This window comes from Ptychodera flava, chromosome 1, assembly GCF_041260155.1.
Source record: "Ptychodera flava strain L36383 chromosome 1, AS_Pfla_20210202, whole genome shotgun sequence".
Classification (NCBI taxonomy): Eukaryota; Metazoa; Hemichordata; class Enteropneusta; family Ptychoderidae; genus Ptychodera; species Ptychodera flava.
The window spans coordinates 51,982,390-51,992,009 of record NC_091928.1 but is presented as its reverse complement, the minus strand read 5'-3'; positions in this window follow the sequence as shown (position 1 = coordinate 51,992,009).

Genomic DNA, 9,620 nt, shown 5'->3' with positions numbered 1-9,620 from the left:
AACCAGGTTTTTGGATTTGCAAGTAATGTTATGTTTGATGGTGTAAACGGAGTTTGTTACGTGACTTTGAAATTGCGTGGCATTAGTGGAGTACTTGCAGATGTTGCAACCTCTGTTTGAACCGCATTTGTAGAAACCTGCTGGAAGTTTTGACTGTTGTATGTCGCTATGGACCAAGAGGTCTCGTAGATAATGACTTCGTCTTTGAGCGATTATTGGTGGATTTGGAATGGCAGTTTTGCAGCGAGTTGATCGTGTAAGATGGCGAAGTGGGAAATGACAATTTGATGTTTAATGTTGGGGTAGTGTTGGTTAAACGTTGTTACTAATGGTATACGTGACTGGTCTTGTTTTGATTTATATTGTAGTAGGGCGTCTCGGGATATTTGTTTGGCGCGATGTATTTGATCATCTACGAGATTTTCTGGATAGCCACGTTGAACGAGTGATGCTTTCAGTTCATTTAAACGAACATCCCGCCAGTCATTTTTGGAGCAGATGCGGCAGATACGCAACGCCAGGCCGTATGGAATGCCTGTTTTTGTATGCCTAGGGTGAGAAGAGGTAAATAGCAAATATTGATTGGTGTCGGTCGGCTTTTTGTAAAGGTCTGTTTCTATGTTTCCATCTTGGTCCACGTGCTGTGTAACATCAAGAAAGGGGACAGAAGTGTTAGAGACGGTCATAGTGAATTTGATTGTAGGGTGAATGTCGTTGATAAATGTAAAGAACGCGGTAATTATTGATCGGTCACATGACCAGATGGAATTGACATCATCAATAAATCTAGCCCAGTCAAGTGGTTTGTGAGGTGTTTGTGCTAAGATTTTTGATTCCAGTTGGCCCATGAAAATATTTGCATAACTTGGGGCCATCTTTTGACCCATCGCTGTGCCGAATATTTGTAAATAATGTTGACCATTGAAGCTGAAATTATTGTTATGCAAAATGAGTGTGAGGAATTTGATTATGGTTTTTGTTGGCGGGTTCTTTTCTTTGCGGTTTTCCAGGGCAATTTCACATGCTTTGATTCCTTCATCGATAGAATGTTAGAGTAGAGGGATGTTACATCAAATGTGGCCAAGGTACTACCCTTTGGAACTTTCCCTAGTTTTTGAGTCTCTGTAGAAAGTGAGTTGTATCTTTGATGTGGGATGGAAGCTCGGAAACAAGTGGTTGAAGAAAGTGATCTACAAACTCTGAAATCTTTTGAGTAGGGTGATTTATAGTGGAGATTATCGGACGGAAAGGTATACCAGGTTTGTGTATTTTGGGTAAAATGTAAAATTTGCCAGGGGTTGGGTTGGTGCAGATTAAATAATCTTTGGTTTCTTTGGTTAAATTCCCCTCTTTGTATTCTTCTTCTATTGCGTTTGTTATGATTTTGTTGATTTTGTTAGTGGGGTCTGATCGAAGTCGTTGATAATGTTTGGGGTTGTTCAGGATTTTGTCAGCTTCTGCGATGTAATCGGTCTTATTCATGACCACAGTGGATGAACCTTTGTCCGCTGGTTTGATTACTAAATCTGGTCTTTGTCTTAAATTTGTCAATGCATCTCTCTCTAGTTTATTTAGGTTGTCCCTGAACTTATTAATATAGGGTTGATTATTGATATCATCGTTGACAAAGGGATATAAGTCTCCAAAATAGGGTCACTATTAGGAAGTGGCGTGAAATAACTTTTTGGCGAAACGGATTTAGATCCTTGGTCAGTTGAGCGTCATCGTCAGTATGAAAAAATTCTGTGAGGCGCAGACGACGATAGAAAGAAGTCATATCTGTATCTAGCTGGATTTTGTTTGCTTTAGTGGGGGTGGGACAGAACGTGAGTCCTTTTTCCAGGAGACTTACCTCGGCTTGGCTGAGAGGAACACTTGATAAGTTTACAACAGTGGATGGGTACAATTGAGTGTTGTCAGTACTGGGTTCAGAAGTTGTGAGTTCTTGTTTTAATTCTCGGTTGTTGGCGGGCTTTCAAATCGTTTATAAATATGCTGGTGGAATCGATGATCGGAGAGTTTGCTGTTGATACCATCTCGGTGAAGGTTTCGTTGTTTAGTGTCAGTAATTCTTCGTACCATGTCGGTTTTCCATTGTTTGAGTTCATCGGAGATAGTGGACAAAGCATCCGGTTGACATTGTTCTTTCAGTGTTGAGATGATGTCGTTGACATTTTTGTAGTATTCGGCTGCTAGACGCCTACATTCCTTGATAAATACATTTTGTAGAGTAATTGTTGTCCTGTGTATTTCATTATGCCATTTCTCGTGGAAAACTGTCGAGCTTCTTGGCAGATTCGGTTTCAGCTTGATTTGTAGTCCCTTTGGAACCATACTTTTACGTTTATAGAGGCGTAAAGTTCCACTATGTGATGTAAAGGATATGAGTCGTTCTGCAGATCTCTTGAGATTGTTAAGCTAACACTCCCGTCGCGATTCATTTCAACGAAAATCAACACACCATTAACGACGTTTCAATAATAGGGATTATCAAAATAAATAAACAAGATGACACGCTTCGCAAGAAAATAGAATCCATCTGGATTTCAAAACTGGATACATTGTCACCAAACGGCCTCAACATTCTTAGCTAAAAGCAATTTAAATAACAATTGCTCACAGCGCCCTCGGACAGGCACTATAAATAACCATTACCGCCAATTTTGAATCGCCACTTTCCATCTGCGCCACACATAAACGGTAAGAATTGTCATATTCTATATCCTTTGTAACTTTCTAATTTACCCCGCCTATAAAGTCCGTTTAGCATTTAATTAGGATCAACACTATCCTTACACTGTTCTGTATTTGTCTGTATTCTCCCTTGTAGACATCTTCAACCTGATGAAGTCCTACTTTTAGGACGAAACGTTGTATCAAAATTACCAACAGAATAAACAGAAAATATACAAGCAGATCAGTAGACGTGTGCAATTTTATTCATCCGTTATTACCTAACCACGCTACGAACAACACTGGGAGCTATCTGTACATCTCAAGTATACGTATATATATATATATATATATATATATATATATATATATATATATATATATATATATATATATATATATCATGTACACCTTCGCACACGATCTGAAATGTATTGTTGTGCAACAGAGTCAGACAAAGTGTCAACATTGCGGAAAGTTTACGTTACACATATCGTTGGCAATAAACGATTTATGATATAACTTTATTGTATATACTAGTATACGTTTCAATGCTAAAACGTTTTGAATATAAAAGTCACACAAATCAAGTGGTACACAGACATCGGCGAGGCAATACGCTATACTACACTGATGAGTTGCAGGGTTGTACGTGAAAAATGATCTAAAATACAAGACTTTCTGCAAGAATTGCTGCAGTTTTTCTTTCGTATTAGGGGAGAACCATTTGATTTCTTTGGTGTGGCTAGAGAATTTTTTGGGAAAAAATGTTGACAGGTGAAGAAGAAGAAGAAAACAATTGCTCAAGTAATGTCTTTAGAATAAAATTACTGTACCAGACCAAATAAAAAAACTGTCACAAAATTTGGGAAACTTGACTCTCTCATTCTCTGGAGGTGCGCCGCCTTAGGTGGGGCAGTGATTTTCAAAATACATGAGGAAGTCCAATGTCTTCAATGTTGGAATGTTGACAATTTTTCCTCAAACACTTATCATGCAAAAAATATAATAAAAATATCAGTGGCCAATGTCATTTTCAAACAGTCTTACTCAGTGCAAAACAAATTGAAACACCTCAGATTGCATCACCGTACACATCAATTTCTCAAAAATTTCTGCGCGGGAGGGGATAATCCCCTCTCGCGCTCTCACCTTGGTTGTCCTATGTCATTTTCAAATACTCTTATCTAGTGCAAACAAATTGAAAACGCCTTTCAAACAGCACCAGATTGCACCATTGCACACTTCAATTTTTAAAAATTTTCGACATGAGAGGGGAGACATCTTGCACTCTCCCCTCGGCCTCTTGCACCTCCACACAATGCTCTGGTAGTTTTCTTTTCAGTTTTTTACTGTGTAATTTAAAGAAATAATTCATTATACAACCGCTGTCCTCTAATTTAATGTCTTCTGTCCTGTGCTTACATAGAATACTACTCGTTATTTTAAGATGTGCAGTTGATAACAAGTGACATGTAATTAACTCAAGAACCGCATGTTAAAAAACTAGTAATCACGAAAAAATTGCATTGCTTCCACACTATGAAAAAAAGGATGCGGGGCAGATAATGGAAAAAAATTGCTGCCACAGTGACGGGAAAAAATTGCTGCCATGACCATTCCTCCAGACCCCCCCGAAATCAAATGGTTCTCCCTTAGAATGGCCGGCCTCTGTGTACGAGATACGTATGAAACGGAAAAAGAAAGCAAGCTAATCTTTTTGACAGATATATTGTGTAAGATTTCAAGGACACTTGTTTCCTTTGCTGTTGTGCCTTACTCTACGATTACGCATAGCACTGTGGTGAAGGGACAGATGCCGCCAACTGGTAAATTTCATCAATTTCGCAAAATCATTACAAAGCACGTTTTGAAGGCTGATATGCCGATTTTACTTTTTTTGACCCTGACCTAAGATTTGGAGGGGAAAGTAGAGCTGTTCGTAACTGCCATCCCATTGGCATGTACGTAAAATATGCCCTCCCACTGAAATTTGATGCCCACTGCCCTCTACAGCCTCTAGTATCTGTGCACTGCCCACTCCCCGCTCCCCACAAGAATTCAAGCTCCCCACTGCACTGCCCGCGCTCCCCACTACTGAAATTCCCCATTGCCAACTACATGCCAACTAGGTAACCTAGATCAATGCAAAACCTTGTGAGAAGCTAGCAGTACGCTCCCCTCTAAGTTGGACACTTAATCTCCCCTCAAGTTCTGTCAACCGAGGCTTTCCCCCCCTCTACGTATTTTCCGGTACCCACTGTCAAAAATTTTCTCCCCGCCCACTGAAAATAATGAAATTTCCTCCCGGCCCAAAGTAAATATCGATTTTTTTTCTCCCCGCCCGCTGATTAGTTTTGAAATTTGCCCGCCCGCTGAAAAACTGCGCAGGAACACCTTTTTGCACGAACAGCTTAGTTGGCGGCACCTGAAGGGACTGGTTCTTAACTTTCTTTGGTTCAGTTGGGCTGTATGTAGGCTCTCTCACATCCCTGGTCTGAAGTGAAGCAGGCGAGGGGCTGTGAGAGAGTCTAGGCTGTATATTACCTGACAACCCACTCAGGTGAACCCGATGGTTGTTTATTTGCATATCATATGGAATTTACGACCATGTCGTCAACATGCTATTTCATAGGAGAGATTTGTACTTTTACCCAATTTTTATGTACTTTATGGTGTATTTTGCCTTTAGAGTGAAGCGGTTTTATGCTCTCTGCAATGCAGGGTCACCAGATGTGTTGATAATTCGCAGCATCGGGTTTATTTTTACGAGCTGTGACGAATGCAAATCCAAATTAACGATCCAAAATGTCACATTTATATACTCCGCTGCTCATTGTCGTTCAAATAAGTAAAGTGTTTTCAACTATACTTCTCTTTGTTCCAGCCGAGGTGATCAGACTCGAAAAAGGTCATACACTGTACTTGTCGACATTGCCCTACAAAAGATCGGAGTAGATCACATGTACTCCAATAAAAGTTTTTTTTTAGTCCTACTTATGTCACGGTGCCAATGCCCTAGATAACATTCTGAAGGTTAGATCGTTGAACTAGGAGCGTCTGGGTCCAGTTGGGTCTGTTATCAGAAATATTGTCAGCGTTACTTTATTCTCGTGACAGCCTTTATATAAGTTACTCATATGGTCCATTTTAAGTTCTACGTTGCTCAGGTATCGGCCAATAGAAGTAAAATGCCCGTCTGGGACAGATATTCGGGTACTCAAATTTCAATACTTGCCTGGTCTATCATCTGTGGGCCATTGTATTGGGGGGGGGGGGTGCTCATTTGAAAGCTCTTGCTGTAAGAGGAAGTTTCACCGTCTTAGTTTTTCAAAATCGAAATTTTTATTTTCACCTATAAAGCTAACACAGGGATGGTGGCCATTTTGAATTCCAAATATCGATAAATTTGAGGTAATTTCTTTCTCTATTACTAAACTTCGCACGGTGACCCCCAGATTTTTATTGATTATTTGATAAGAGGATGGTTGAAAGTTTATCGAGGAAAGTTTGAGTATAAATTTAAGTCTTTCACTGTCGAGTTGTGTACTACCATGCTACCTCTACCAAAACGTAAACGTTCAATGTGGAATAAAACATAAGCAGCTAGCAAAGATGGTCGCCAAGAAATGGTTAGTCAGTTCCTAGGCAGTTTTCACAAATAAGAAGTTGAAGATTATTCTCGTATCTGGGAGTGGGAAATTTATCATCGTTACTCGACCTGCTAGCAGAATCTATTAGATTTGGTAGTTTGAGTTGGTTTGATGATGGAAAAGACAGAATTATATTGACGATATACTTCATCGCCACCAACTGATACAGTTGTCATATGTTCCAATCGATGGTATACTAGCAGAGTAACGCAAGAGGGAGTCTGCAATACGTTGGGACACAATACTTCATAACTATGGACATCACAGTCATGTACGAACGACATTCCAGGTTGATGATGGTTGAACAACGGACGACCGATAACCCTGACTTTTGCCGACTCACTGAAGATCAAAAAACAGATAAAACAGATCAATTTTCAACCTTGGACCTTTCACCACGCTGCCCGGTCTTCGTAAGCACAAGGTGAAAAATTAAAATATAATAATATGAAATAGAAGGATTTTTAAGGATCATAAAAGGATATAAGCGTATAGCAGGTTACCCTGTAAATAAATCCCATGAACCATTGCGTCAAGATTTCCCCCTCAAATAGAAACTTCTCAATGCGAAATTTGTTTCAGTAAAACTGTGTTGTTTACTTTGTATGGAGGATACCAACGTGTCTTCAAGGTACGTCTATGAACATACACATGAATATAGATAAACAAACTTTACGTTTACACCTTTTCAGCGTTGTAAATGGTCTATATTCTTCTATCAGACTTCAAATTATGTCTTTTTCGTATTTAAGGCTGTTGGTGTCGCAATTTGTGTCGCTTTTAATTTGTTTTTACGACCAAGGAGATAGTACTGCTGCATTGGAGCTGTATAATCACATTTAGTTCACCATGTGTCCCGCTGTTAAGTAATTTTAATAAACTTTTCGCCATTGTCCTGAATGAAAGACTCACAAAGGTGAGATTGAAGGAAAACTATCTGAATGTCAAACTGGATTTAAGAAAGGGCTCTCCACTATCCATAACATTTTTGCCTTGTACTCTATTATACAGAAATACTTAAGCAGGCGTAGGGGAAGATTCTATTGTGTTTTGTCGATTTTGCTAAAGCGTCTGATACTATCAACCATACATTTTTATTCGTGTCACTTTTGCAGAGTGGTGTACAGGGCAAGATGCTACCATTCTTAAAAGCATGTACAAAGATGTAAAGTCTTGTGTTAGAGTAGGCCGTCATCTTATAGGCAACTTTGATTGTAAAATGGGAGTAAGACAGAATTGCATTCTAAGTCCGTTTTTATTTGCTATATTTATAAATGAACTGCAGACTATGGTTGAAAACGCAGGGTATATGGGAATTCAGATAACACAAGAATTGAAAAATATTTTTCTTTTATTGTATGCAGATGACATTACACTATTTGCAGACTCAGTACTAGGCTTGGAGAGTCTTCTGAATGTTCTCAGTCTGTTTGCCGATATAATGTAAAATGACTGTGAATCCCTCCAAAACAAAAATCATGGTTTTCAGAAATGGTGGTAAACTTAAGAAAATAGAACAGTAGTTCTACAAGGGAGTGTAAGTTGAAGTTGTATCTTACTATAAATATTTGGGAATTGTATTTTCGAGTTGTAATGTTTGGTATAAAGCTACACAAACACTTGCAGACCAAGCAAAAAAGGCCATTTTTACTGTTAACCGTTTCACTAGAAAATTCGGAGAGCTCCCCCCTCAACTTTATGGATATCAAATGTATACCCATGTATGTATAGAGAGAATTCACTATAATTATTGCAAATGTTTTTTGAGCGTAAAAAGGAATACTCCCCATGATGCTGTGATTGCAGAGCTTGGGAGTATGCCAGTCTTTATTTTTACACTTACTCGATGTATAAAATGGTGGCTAAAACTTCTGACCATGCCAGATAGTCGAATTGCAAAACATTCATACTTGATGTTACTAAGAGAAGATGAGAGAGGTAAAACGAACTGGGTAACGCATATCAGACAATTATTGAACAGATATGGTTTTGGCCATGCATGGATCAACCAAGGTGTTGGAAATGAGCGTACTTTTATTTTGACTTTTACACAAAGAGTGAAAGCTAGCTGGCAACAAGAATCTTTGTAATTTAGCGAAGCTTATTTATAAAGCATTTGAACTAAGGAAAGAAGCTATGAAAGTGTAAGACCAATATTTATTTTCTTTTCCCCTTTTCCTTATATTGTAATACATTAGTCTAATCAAGATATGTAATATTTTCTGTCATATGTTCCAAGCAATGGGCCAGTGGCCTGAAAGCTAATAAAGTAACTGTTGAATAAATCTTAAGTCTAAAAGCAGTCATGCGCAAAGCGTAAGGTCAAAGTTAAAGATACAGTTAAAGATCTCGGTGTATATCACTCACAATCTCAATTTCTCCACTCACATAAATGCGATCACTGTCAAAGCTTTTAAATTATTGGATTTTATTAAACGTACTTCTTGCAAGTTTTACAATGTGAAGGAGCCAACTTGAGTACGCCAGTCAGGTTTGTTCTCCACACCAACATTACCTTTGTAAAGTACTTGTGTGGCAGAGTTGGCATAGTTTACTCATCAAATAACTACAAGTCACTTTGTACATTTTTCAAACTTCCGCGTTTACAGGAGCGAACACATTTTTGAGATATGACTTTCTTTTATAGGTGTATGTTTGCTTAATACAATTGTCCTGAAATTTTAGACAATATATCTTTTAATGCACCTTCCATTCTTTATGCACCGTTCAGCTTTTCAAACTCACAGTATCTAAGAATAATGTGCACTCGTTTGCATTCCTACAACCTATGGAATTTTTACATACATTTTAAATACAATTTTACCGAATCAGACTTTTGATATTTGTTATTGTAGCTATGGTAAATTGGTATGTTTAATTAGATCTATTCGTCTTAACTTTGCAACTTTTGTTCCTTCTTATTTCACTTGTTTGTTATTTATTTGTTTCCTAGTTGTATGTTTTGTACTCTATTTTCTTATTCTTTTTTTTTGCTGGAACTGTAATTGGGCGCAAGCTCGTTGTTCCTAGTCAAATAAAATGCAATAAAAATAAAATAAAAACAAATGATGAACTCTCGTTCCTTCAGTCTGTAATACAGCTATCACTCCGTGTGGTTAGCAAGCCGAGATTAACTCCACTCGGTGCAGTGAGCAGGTTTTGAGAGCGCCTTGTTCCGCTACACGATGCATGTCTCTTTGTCTACACTCTGTCGTACATTTTCGGACACATCAGTAGGGATATGAGTACCAGACATAGATTAGGTAATGCTCTTTGAAAGATGGACTGCTATTC